Source organism: Canis aureus, chromosome 34 (assembly GCF_053574225.1).
Source record: "Canis aureus isolate CA01 chromosome 34, VMU_Caureus_v.1.0, whole genome shotgun sequence".
NCBI lineage: Eukaryota > Metazoa > Chordata > Mammalia > Carnivora > Canidae > Canis > Canis aureus.
In genome coordinates, this window is record NC_135644.1 from 22110732 (window position 1) to 22124284 (window position 13553).

Below are 13553 nucleotides of genomic sequence, written 5' to 3' on the forward strand. Positions count from 1 at the left end.
TAAATGCCTCTCCATTATATTTCATTATCAAAGTTCTGTTTAGAGTCCAATATTTGCAAATTTGACAGGTTAAAATATAAACTAGTCTACAGCTGACACATTTGAGAACTTATGAACTTATCACTCTGCAATCTAGATTTTTATGCCACTCTCTAGATGATTTCTTTTTTTAAAACAAGGATTCTTTCAAGTCTAAACGCCTATAAATTACAAAATTAATGCACAGTTTGATTCTTCTTATTATTTTTCTTCCTATTATTTTATTTCAGTCTCTTTTATTCTCTTCAATTAAAAAGAGAGCAAGACAAAAGAAAAGAAGGAAACAGAAATGACCTGAATCCTCAAGGTAAATGAATGCTGTAGATTATGCAAATGAATTGTTGAATCTCTAACTTCTAAACTGGCTATTGGGAAAACAACCTGATAACAGGAAACTCTCCCCCATTTCTAGAGATTAATAAGAATAGTTACACTGTTACTCATTTCAAACCAGTGTTTGTTGTAAAACCGCATTCTTTCGTATGCATCATGAAAGCATAACATGAAAAACATCAAAATGGCCTAATTTTGGAAGCCAAATAGCAAAAATGAAGAAGCCGCTCCCTTTCTCCCCAGTGGTTTGCAATTGAACCCCAGTTTCCTGAAGTTCATCCAACCCAAAAGAAGAAAGAAAACAAGAGAAACAAGGAAAGACACAGCTATCCCGAAAGAAATGTATTGAAAAAGAAGAGAGAAAATGAAAGCAAAAATTAGTCATGTAAAGATGGAGAGACTGAGCTATAGAAACTGGTCACATAAATAGTCATGAAATGAAAAGTTTCAGATTTGTATTGAAGTAAAAAAAAAAAAAAAAACTACTTAGAGAAAGGCCAACAGGCCAGACTAAATAATCCTCGACTTACCGTCCAATTCTGAATCCCATATTAGCTGCAGAGATTTTAATGTAAATATGCCATTACACTGTCATTACAGTGATCAGGCTTCATGGCTCACAGGTCACATCTCAGCCACTGTTAATTTTGCAGGCAAAAGCTTTTTTTCTCTTGAAATGTTAATAACTTTCTATTAGTTAATGTAGCGTGACTAAAATTCAGATTAGATATAATTCATTTTAATATCTGTGACTGGCTATCCTGATCATTTAGCAATGGTTTCCAGCTGAATACAAGATGCTAAATTGGACTCATTTGCATAGCCCTGTTAAAGCAATGCCATTCTAGAAATGTAGGCATCTTCAAATTAATTTAAAAGATTTTTTTTTCTCCTGGTTTTGCTACTAGGATAAAATCTTTAGTTGGCAACTAATTGAAGTTACCATGGGCTGAATACACATCCTTTTCTCTGCCTGTCCTCCCATCCCCCACGAAAAAAAGAAACCAAAACACTCATCAGGAGTGTTAATTGGTGAGTGCAGAAGATACCCAGTGCCTCAGAACGTAGGGAGGGCTCAGTTTAGTAACCGTAATGTTAAAATCTGAACAAATCTGAGCTACTGACAAGGTTTGCAACTACCAGGTCTAGAAGAAAATTTAATTCACCTTTGCAAATCTGTTTTTAACTCTGCACTATGTAGATGCAATGTATCACTACCTGTCCTGTATATGGGGTCTAGTTTGTTGAAGTAGATGATAAAATCTGCTGCTTTCCAAGGAAGCCTGCACCAGGGTGGAAAACACTGTTGTTATTAATCATAGATAGAGTCTGTTCTTTTCTTCCTTTGCATACATAAGACCCATTAATGCTAATGGAAAACACAGACAATACATTCATGCAACATGGGGCAACCAGACCTCTGACTTATCAATGCCAGTTGCTAGACACACAAACAATCCAGTAAATACACCTGTGGAAGGGATTAGGGATTCTTTGACTGTAACTTGATCCTGTTTTTTAAACTGTATCATAAGTGATGATGTTTTCCCCTTTCAATGAAAATGCAGACAACCTAAAATATTAATCACTTCCCAGTTCGTCACAAGTCTCAAAAATTTTGTGTAGAGAATAGGTAAATAATCTTATACAATTAGGTCAAAGTTTTGGTTCAGGAACCTTAAAAGATTCCTAGAAAGTTAAAAACTGAAATAAATAATGTTTTAAATGTTTTCTCTCACTTTCATTAATTTAAAAAGTGGTTTGAAATGTTCATTTTCCTTTATGAATGTATTTAATCATTATCCATTCACTTTGGTAATGATGTTTGGCTTTAAGAATTCACATTGTTAAAAAATATATAAAAAAAAGAATTCACATTGTTACTCTCTTTGAAATATGATTTTCAGAAATGAGGGTATAATTATTTTTTATCTCAAAGCAAAAAACAGGTCTCGATACAGATAATGTGTATCAAGGTTTCTTTTTATTTGAATTTGATCATTTCTAGGCTATTTGAGAAAATATGTGAGTCGGAAAACAGTCTGTTTATTGTACTACTCTCCTACACCTTTCTTCTTTCTCTTCCTCTTCCTTCGTTTTTTTCCTGGAGCAAAATATCAGATTTTCCTGCTGATGCTTGTAATCTGAAAAGTTAAAGAACTGTTTGGTCACCCCCATCCCCATTTCTCTTGACCTCTCTCCTTGCCCTCAAGAATTTAAGGGGAAGTATAAAATTCAGCTGCTATATGTGTGGGAGAGATAGAGAAACTTTCAAGAAAAAAAGAATCTAGTGGAGATTTTGAATAAACATAGAATTGGCACAATTATTCCCTTCTAAAATTTATGTGATGATTTTCAGTTGTGTTGTTATGGGGAAAATAAATCACTAGGCAATAGGCACAAGATGCCAACCAAATAATAAACTTCAATATGACTGGCTATTGGGCAATTGAGGAGCTAGAATGCCAGCTCCTGAAAATACTTCTCCATTTAGTTTTCCCTCAAGAGTCAATGGTTACTGTAGACTAAGTTTGATTGGCATCTTTCATCTCTCAGCCTATAGACATAGTCAGATATGTGTGCCCCTCTCTGAAATTCTTTCTACCAACTTATCTCTCTCTTTCCCTTCAGGGTTAAACTTCTTGAAAGAGTGACTATTTCTACTTTCTCCTTTTTCTTCACTTCCCAGTATACTTCCCACCTTCACTACAAGCACCTTGCCATTTAGCTTCCTTTCTTCCCAACCCTCCGTTGATACATCTTATGATCTATTATTGACCCAATCACATGCACATCAGTACCTCCATCTCTGGTCCAGTCATCTGGTCAACTGATCGAATGATTAATTCCATCCCAAGGATCTATTTTGACCCAAGTGTTAGAATAGGTACTGGAGGATATTCAATATGCCTGGTGTATAAAAGCCTGGATATGTAGATCTTGAAAAATTATCCCTGTTGATTTTTTTTTAAGATTCTATTTATTTATTCATGACAGACACAGAGACAGAGGCAGAGACATAGGCAGACGGAGAAGCAGGCTCCGCAAGGAGCCCAGTGGGGGACTTAATCCCAGGATCCGGGGATCACAATCTGAGCCAAAGGCAGACGCTTAACTGCTGAGCCACCCATGTGTCCCATCCCTGTTGATTTTGAAGTGGTGCCTATAATCTGGCCACTGTTCCTTAGACATGTTATCTACTTCTAAGGTGTTACCTGTCAGCTATATTGCGGTATCTCCCAAATCTATAGCTTAAACTTGGGGCTTTTTTTTGACAGTCTAAGCCAAATATCTAGTTGTCTACTGGCTATTTTCATCAGATTGTACCAGTGTCAGATGAAGAGAATAGTGTGCAAACTGGTTCCTCATCATGGTTCGCCAAAACCTGATTCAGGATAGTAAAGTTTCTCTTGGCATCCAATTCTAAAATGTGGGAGTCAACCTAGAGTTACTGTCTGTATATCCAGCTGGTCACTAAATGATATTAATTATATTTCCCTCATAGGTCTCCAATTTGAACCTTTTTCTCCATTTATTGCATCAGGTCGGGCTTTTATAATTTCTGTCTGGGACTGTTTTTACTATTCAATCTATTTTTAGTGGCCACCTCCACTCCAATTTATCTTCATAGCCAGAACCGTATTTCCACAGTACAGATCTCATTGCTCCTTCTGTTAAGATATTTTAGTGGCCTTTGCACCACTTTTAGGGTTAGAAGTCTTTGTATGGTGAATTTTTCCCTTAATGATTGGCCCCTGACTGGTTGTCCAGCCCTATACCCTGCATTATACACATTTGCACTTTGTACCCCAATATGAATGAATTATTCCCATTTCTTGGAAGGAGCCATGCTCTTGCTTGCATCTGTGTCTTTGTTCATACTATTTTCCTTTTGCAAGCACTCTTCTCTTGCCACTTTCCCACCTAAGAAATTCTTACTCACTCTTTTTTTTTATATGTATATTTTTTTTATTGGAGTTCGATTTGCCAACGTATAGTATAACACCCAGTGCTCATCCCGTCATTACTTATTCTTTAGTATTCAGTTCAATTTCTTAACTTTCCTAGCAAGCCTCTCCTCCCTCTCTCATGCCTTTCAGGTAGGATTAAGCATGGCCTCTGTGCACCATGGTGTACTGGCTCATACTTGAATATCTCACGATACACCCCCCCCACACACACACACACCCCTCATGAGTGTCAGGAGAAGAGGGGAATGTATTGGTACAGATTAGACCCTTTATAAACATTTTTGAAAAGTTTTTATTTATTTGAGAGAAACAGAGATAGTGACAGAGATAGCAAGAGAAAGCACGAGCAGGGAAGAGGGAACCGATGGATATGGGCTTGATCCCAGAACACGGGGACCATGACATGAGCTGAAGGCAGAGGCTTCAACTGCAACCAAACCACCCAGGCACCCCTATATATTTTTTAAAGAAATAAATGAATTGTCAACATGCCTGTCCATCACCAAACATCTAGCATAAAGCAATATTGAGCCCACTTGGTCTTCCTAAAGTTTCAATTCACCAAAAGTACTCTTGACTGATCTTTGAGCATAAAATCTCTCAGGAACCTAAGGAAAAATTTCACTTTGAAAAGGTTGTATTTCAGACTCATTCTTGAGATACATTAGTTACTTCTAGCTTTTCCTAAGGTCACCTGGAATTTTCAGTTCCTCCTTTCCATTCTTTTTTGTTTTCTTTTTTCAGAAATTTCAAAACTCTTTATGGATTTAGAAAATATTTCTCTGGATAGTGACATTGGTTATTTCCATTTAAAACAGATACTTGGGGATCCCTGGGTGGCTCAGCAGTTTAGCACTTGCCTTCTGCCCAGGCCGTGATCCTAGAGTCCCAGGATCGAGTCCCACATCGGGCTTCCTGCATGGAGACTTCTTCTCCCTCTGCCTGCGTCTCTGCCTCTCTCTCTCTCTCTGTGTGTCTCTCATGAATAAATAAATAAAATCTGAAATAAAATAAAATAAATAATAAAACAATACTTGACAATAGTTAGCCTGAAATAGATCTTCTAGTTTTCAAAGCCTTATTTTCTGGTAAGTCATTTTATTAAAAAACAAACAAACAAAAAACCAACAACCACAAGATATTTTGAAATACAAAATAGTTTGGAGCAGATTTTAGAACTTCATAATGTACCATAATCTGTGTTTAGTGGCCCTTATAGAAAAATTCCTCATTCACTACCAAAATCTCCAAGTGCAGAGAAATACAAATGTCTTCCTCCTTTTATTTATTTCAGAATTTCCTAGTTGTAATATACAAATGCAGTCATGTAAATATGCCACACCAACATAAAGCACATAAAAAGATAAAATCTTAGCCTTACCTTCAAAAGGCAACCACAAATTAATAAAACAGTTCTGTTAAAAAAAAAGACCCACAGTCATGTTTTCTAATTACATAAATCCAGTGGCACCACACTTAGATATTCTAGCAAGGAATAAACTGAGAAACCAAAGGTTAAATAGAGACTATTTTAATAAGGTGAATGTCTTCCAATATCAGAGACACCTCATAACAGACAAAATCATCTGGTCACTTCAGTATAGTTATTAGTTTATCTGATTATTTTTTACTTTCTGTCTAAATTTTTCATGGCCTAAGTATTAAAGCATGAAAATATATCTTTTGGCATTTTTATTAAGATATTTTTCCATTTTCCACTATTTGAGGTTTCCTGTGTTGTTAAGAAGGCCATTAGGCTGTATCTTCTGCAAATTTTCTTTGTGTACTTTCAATCTACTGATCACTTTTCTTCCTCTAAAGTATTGATAACATTTCTAAACATTTTCACAATTAGATGAAATATTAACAGCAGTGTTAGGATCACAAGGAACACGTTGGTTTCAAAATACTCCTGTGAACTAACTTTGTGGGGGCAAACTCCTAGAAGGATGAATAGTTGACTGGATTAAACATTCAATTAATTAGCAGTTATCTGGGAGGAGAAGGTCAAAATTGTGAAGGTAGGGGAACTGGAGAATGGATTTAAAGAAATGAACTATGATGAATCAACTTATATGAATAATTACACCAAACTTGAGTTAATTCCATGGAATATATCAGTACATAGGACAGAGCCATTGGAAAACGCTTTATGGTGGTAATTGTTAGGACTTGGTCCTTGATATTGGATATGGAAAGATAAGAAAAGACATTCTGGAAGGTGGAACGATGAAAGCAAAGGGTAACATTGGAATGAGCAATTAGATTTGGAAAAACTTCAGTTGTTCATAGGTCTTACATTAGATGGGATGGAATCAGATAAGACAAAATGCAGTTATGTAAACAGAGGAATCTGGATTCAAAGCAACAGACAAATATAAACCTCTAGAGACTTAAGGAGAGTGGTAACAGGAGGAAGTGGCAGCCATATATGAAGTAGAGGTCCTATTTGTTATCTGATGCTATGTGACAAAATTCCCCCAGATTTAGCAGCTTGGAAGACATTCACTTATTATCTCACAGTTTCTTAGGGCCAGAAATCTGAGAGAATCTTAGTTGAGCATTCTGGCTCAGATTCTCTCACAAAATGGCAGTCAAGCTATCATCTAGAGCAATAGGCTTCCTGAGACTGGGAAATCTCTTTCTAAGTTTGATCATGTAGCTGTTGGGAAGCCTTTGTTTCTCACTGGCTATTATCTGGAAACCTCCATCCTTTGCCATTAGGGCCTCATAGGCTGTCTGAAAGTTCTCACAGCATGGCAGCTGATTTCCACAAGAGGGAGTGATCCTGGAATGAAAGTGAAAATAAGAAATCAAGAAAGAGAGTGTTCCCAAGATGAAAGCTGCAATCTTTTTGTAATGTAATATCAGAAGTCACATACCTTCACCTCTTCCATAGTTTACTGGTCACAAGACCAACTCTGGTAATATATGGGAAGGAACTACAAAGTGGTCTAATTGTCGGATGAAAATTACTGGGGTCCATCTTGAAAACTGGCTACCATGGTAGTTGGGTTAGAAAGCCAGCCAAGAGGCTATTAGAATGATCCAGTGAGAACAAGTTGAAGACATGGCAATAAGGATGGAGAGAAAGGGACAGATCTGTGAAATGTTCAGAATACAGGACTATTTAATACTAGTAAGTTTGATACAATTAGGTCTCAAAAGCTAAAAGAAAACTTCAAGGTTTTGAACTTGGATAATTTTAAGAGTTATCTGGCTACCAATTAATTGGTATAGAAATGGTAGTTTTTAACATGAACGTAGATTGTACTGTAGACCTGTTGAATTTGAGTTGGCAGTTATTTATCTAAATAAAGATACCCTGTAGGTATTCTGTACCTTTTAATAGAAAGTGAGAATGATAAAGGCAAATAATATATTGAGTACCATTCATTTTTAATAAGTTGTTTTTTTAAGCCTCACTGCTAAAACACAGAATGTCTGACAAAGAAAATCCTGCAGGAAAAAAAAAAAATTCCAAGATGGCTTTAATAAATAAATAAATACAGAAATTCAAATTATTGTTTCATATTATCAGTATTTTATTTTCGATGATTAAAATGTGTAGCGAAATGAGTCACCAATAAATTATCTAGGTTGAGATTTTTTTAAACTACACCATTTACATCATTCATGTAGTATATGTATCCTCATCAGATTTAAAAGGAGAAAAGATCTATTAATTTATGCCCCCCCCCAACACTTTTTGTCAAAAGTGCAAAAAGAATAGGAGAAACAATGGGATTTTTTTCACACTTTATTTTTAGGTGAGAAAACACTTTCTCCACATTGGCTAATGAAATCAAGTATGTTTCACAGGCTACACATTTAAGATAATCCTTTAAATATAAAGCCTTATTAATTCATGAAATAATGGATAGTTCCAATGAGAACTTCCAACTTTTTGAATTTTGAAAATTTAAACATTGAGAGCAATTTTGAGATTTATTATTAATATATTGTCACCAGAAACTGGTCTACCTAGGCTCTTTGTGCTGAGAAAAAGAAATGCTATATTATGTTGCACAATTTAAGCAGAACAAAACAATTAAAAACAAGTACTCACTGAGAATACTTTTTGCGAAGTCATTTCCCTAAGTCAAGTATGACTCTAAAAGTCCTAGTTTACATAATCCTACATTACTCATTAATTTGTACTAAAACTAATGTCCTCAATATTTTTTCATTTCAGTCTTTTATCTACAAAGTAGCTGGAATGATTAAAACAAAACAAAACAACAGTGAGATTATGTAATGCCATTAATATCATTCCATGACTTTCACTTTTTCTTAAAATCAAATTTCTTATTATAGCCTACAAGGCCCAGTAGGCCAAATTCCTTTTCTCACTAATCCTTCTCCTCATCTTTAACTAGCCTTCAGTTATGCTGGATTCCTTTCAGTTCACAGACCAAGATGAAATCTTTCCCACTTTACAGACCCTTTATATTCTGCATCCTATTCCTGGAAGGTTAAGTCCAATTTTTCACCAGCACGGCTTTTCCTCATTTTAAAAGTCTCAGCTTAAAAGATAGATTCTCAGATAAAATTTCCTTGGCCAAGTAATTCCTCCTTGCACACTTACCCCTGTACTACTTATCAAAGCATCTTGATAGGAACTTTTTAGCTTGCAATTCCATTGAGTGTATATGAACTCATGAATTTATATACACATGCATACATATGCACACACATACATATGTGTATATGTATATATGTGTAAAACTATGTTTTTATGTGTCTATGTCTCACCATATGTCTATATGTATGTGTGTATGTATACTTTATTAAGGAAATATATATTCCAAAAATATACAAATACTGTGATCAATGAAACACATCCATGAATCCAGATCACACTATAGAACATTATGTGGATGCCAGCCAGCCTTGCTCAAGACAGCTACAAGTACCTATCAAACTTCCCACCAGCTCCCCACAAAGATAACATATGATATTGTAACTTTTATCACAATAGATTAACCTCTTTTGGACATTATATATGTATGTACTCTTTTGTGTCTAAATTCTCCACTCAACATTTTGTTTGTGATTCATCCATTTTGTTAAAGTTTGTTCATTCTCATTGTTGAGTAGTTTTCCATTAAACTGGATGTGACAATTAGAGTTATCCATTCTACTCCTGATGAATAATGCTGCTTGAACATTGTTGCATGTGTCTTGGTGCACGTATATGTGCAATTTGGGTGGTAATGCAATTGCTATGTATGGGGTATGCACATACGTAGCTTTAGTAGACACTCTCAGTGGATTTCTAGAATGCATGTGTGTATAAGCAGCATAAGTGTTTCAGTTGTTATATATCCTTATCAACACTTGGTATTGTTATTATTTTTAATTGTTGGTTTTCTGGTATGCGTGTATGTGTATTGATAAGTAATTTTGATTTTAATTTCCATTGTCTTAATGTCAAATATTAAAGATTTTTTGTTATACTCACTATTTTGGGGGGTATACCTTTTAGAAATGTCTATTCATGGCTTTTTCCCATTTTTAACTTGGTTGCCCATTTTTTTCTTATTTGATCTGAGATCTAAATATATGTATTTAAATATATATGCATATATATAATGTGTATATTCTGTGCATTTATCTTTTGTTATCGATACATAATTACATATATTTTTCCTACTTGAAAGTCTGCTTTTTCACTCTCATAATGATATATTTGCTGGTAAATTGTTCTTAATTTTAATGAAGTCCAAACTTATCTTTCCTTTTTAGTTATTTTCTCTGTGACATATTTAAGAAGACTTTACCTAGGTCAAATCATAAAGATATTCTTCTCTGCTATCTTTTCTAGCTTTATTACTTTGTTTTTCATATCTAGTTTTATGATCCACCTGGAATGTATTTTTGGTACTGTGAAATAAAGGTCAAGATCTATACCTATACCATCTATATCTATCTATATCTATTTCTATATCCGTATCTTTTTTCTCTTTTGCACATCCAAATACTTTTGGATCTTCCACTCCATTCTGCAATGCTTGTTGTAAATCAGGTGACTATGTAAATGCATTTGATTCTAGGCTCCATGCTCTTATACTATTTTAATAACACACATTTTAGTTTCTGTGTTTTTAAAATAAATCTTGGTGTCTGATAATGTAGATCCAAAAGCTTTGTTCTTTAACATTCATTGCCTTTGCTATTTTTGGCCCCTTGCATTTCCATAAAAATCGGCTTGTCAATTTTCATTTAATTACCTATTGGATTTTGATTGCATTGAATTTACAGTTTAATTTTAGGGAGATTTGGCATCTTTACAATATTGAAATGTCTGATCATGAACATGGCATATCTGTAATGAGCCATCAGCCCTTTACCTTTGCTTGCCTGCAAGAAATAACTTAAACTGACAATGCTGTTGGGTGTTGCCCATCATTCCAAACTGAGTGAGACCTCTTTGACTGGCAGAAGCTGTTGGTTCTCATGGCTCACCTTGTTGTGGCTCACCAACAAATTTGGAAGTGGAGGGGTATTGGAAGCTGACCCAAGATAGAATCACAAATTTCCATTCTTCTTTCTCAAATCCCAGCATCATTCATGCATAAATGCTTCTCAGATTATTGTGTACATTTATGTACTTTCCAGAGCCTTAAAACATTTGCCTTTTGCTAATTCCATAGGGCTTTAGAAACATTTTGGGAGAAATGAGTTTGTCTCAATTATTGTCAAAAGTCCTAAATAACGATTTGTTCCCCAGGAATTGGCCTGCTTAACTGAAATAGTCCAACCTGTTGTCATAATGTTATTCATGAAAGCCTATGATTACATTTGTAATACTTGTACCTTCTATATCCATGTCCCTCTCTATACTGTATTTTTTTTTTAATCAAGACTTTCTAGGAGTTTACAAATTTTATGGTTATTTTAAAATAACAAACCTTTGGCTTTGTTGATTTTTCCATTGCACATTTGTTTTCTATTTAGTTAATTTTTACTAGGTTTTCTTTTTTCTATTACCTTGTGTTTACTTAACTGTCTTTTTCTGGCTTATTGAAAATCATATTCAGATAATTTATTTTATACATTTCTTCTTTTATAATATACATTTAGGTAATAGATTTTCTGTAAGTAAAGGTACAACTGTAATCCACATATTTTGAATACAATATATTCACAATATATAATATATCCACATATATAATGTCATATATATTAAGTGATATATATGAATATATATTCACTAATATACGTCACTATCTTACTATCACATATCATAGATCATTACTACATATCATAAAAATATATATTTAATTTCCATAGTGACTTTTTTGAGCCCTGAATTATTTACTATTTTATTTGCCCAATTACCTAATCTGGGGGGATTGTCTAGTATTGTTTGTAATTGGTATCTATCTTAATTTCACTGTGCTCAGGAAAAAAGTGTTCAGAGTTACTTTGTGTTCCAGAACAAAGTCAATTTGTTAAATATTCTAAGTAAACTTAAAAAAAATTGGGTACTCTGTCATTTTGAAAAACTTCTATATATTAATTTTTTGTTTGCCTGTTCCATACTTTACTGAGAGTAAATCTCAAACTATGACTGTGGAATTTTTGGTTCTTCTTCTGTTTCTGCAAGTTTTTGCTTTTTATACATTGAGGATTTCCTATTAATGCATGTAAAATTAGGATTTTTATATCTTCACATGAATTGACCCCTTAATTATTATAAAATGTTTCTCTTAATCTCTAGTTATACTTTTTTATTTTAAATCTACTTTATTAAAACAGCTACTCACCTTTGTTTTGTTTTGATTTGTTTTTCTTTTACTTCCAACATTTCTGTTCTCTTATATAAAAAGATATCAACAGCATATAGTTGTGTTGAATTTCTTGTCTGGGCTGATTCTCTTTGATTTGAATGTGTATATATATATTGGACATTTACATTCAAACTGATTATGTATTTTGAGTGGCTTAAATCTATCTACTTATTTTTTCTTTTCTTTCTTGCCTGTTTATTAACCAAGTAGTTTTTATTATATAATTTTTCTCCTTTGTTAGATTTTTATTAGATTTTTATTTACACACTCTTTTATTGATCTTTTAGTAGTTATTCAATAAATTATAGTATACACATTTAAGAATCTATCTTAAATTATTACTTTTGCCACTTCCCAGAAAATGCAAAGGCTTTAGAATATTTCATCTCCATTTTCCTGCTTTATTTCTGCATTCATTTAAAAACTCCACCATCTTTTATTCTTGTTTAAAGTAGAACTTGGCAAAGTAGGACTCATGGGCCAAATCCTGCCCCAGTACCTAATTGTTAGTCTGTTTTAATCTGTGAATTGAGTTTGGTTTTTACATTTGTAAATGGCTGAAAAAAAGAAAAAAAAAAACACAGCATTTTAAGATATGTGAAAATAATATGAAATTTAAATTTTGTGTCCATAAAGAAAATTTTATTGAAAAATAGCCACACTCATTCATTATGTTTCCTATGGCTGCTGTCCTAGCACAGCAGGAAAGTTGGCAGCCATTGTGATAGAGATCATTCATGGTGTTCCCACTACTTTGCACTGCTGCTTTGTGCACTAAAAATCTCAGTGATGCAGCTCTAACTCATCAGAGTTTCAAGTGTCATACATATTGCTGTGCTGCAATATCTTATTTTACTTTTTTATACCAGTGCACCATGTATACAAATGGATCTTGTGTATACACACACACACACACATACCACCACTACCACCATGGCAAAAGAAAAAGGAAAAAAGTAGTCTTTGAGTATCACACTTTTGAGACACAGTGGAGTATGGTTTGTTTTGTATTCAAATTAGATAACAAAGTATTGTGGCTTTTAGCATTAACAGTATGGCTGTACTAAAAATTTACAATATATATCAACATTCCCAGACTAAGCACTCAACACAACAATCACAACTCACAGGAAAGCAACAGTAAGAAAGATCAGAAAATTTAGTATGAAATATCTTTCAAAGAAGAATTTCTTCTTTGAAATAAAAAATGAGTCTACAACCAGAGTAAGTTGTTGAGAAGCTCATTTGTTAGCCAAACACTGCATAAATATTGTGAACTGGCAGCAATTTCATTTTGATGTCTTAAAGATGTCATTTCTTTTCTGCTGGATTTCATTTGTGTTGAAAGTGAAATATTTTTATTATCATTTCTTTGCAGGCAATGTCTTTTTTTAAACTTGCTTTTAAGAGTTCC

The 13553-nt window shown here is 33.9% G+C and overlaps 1 long non-coding RNA gene across 3 annotated transcripts in view; it reads left to right on the forward strand.

Annotated features, from left to right (window-relative positions):
• LOC144304840 (uncharacterized) overlaps positions 1–13553 on the forward strand; it is a 261780-nt gene that overhangs the window by 93438 nt on the left and 154789 nt on the right. For all 3 annotated transcript variants that reach the window (XR_013371829.1, XR_013371828.1, XR_013371830.1), the window contains one exon: positions 270–346. This is a non-coding gene — a long non-coding RNA (uncharacterized LOC144304840). The remainder of the gene's footprint in view (positions 1–269; positions 347–13553) is intronic.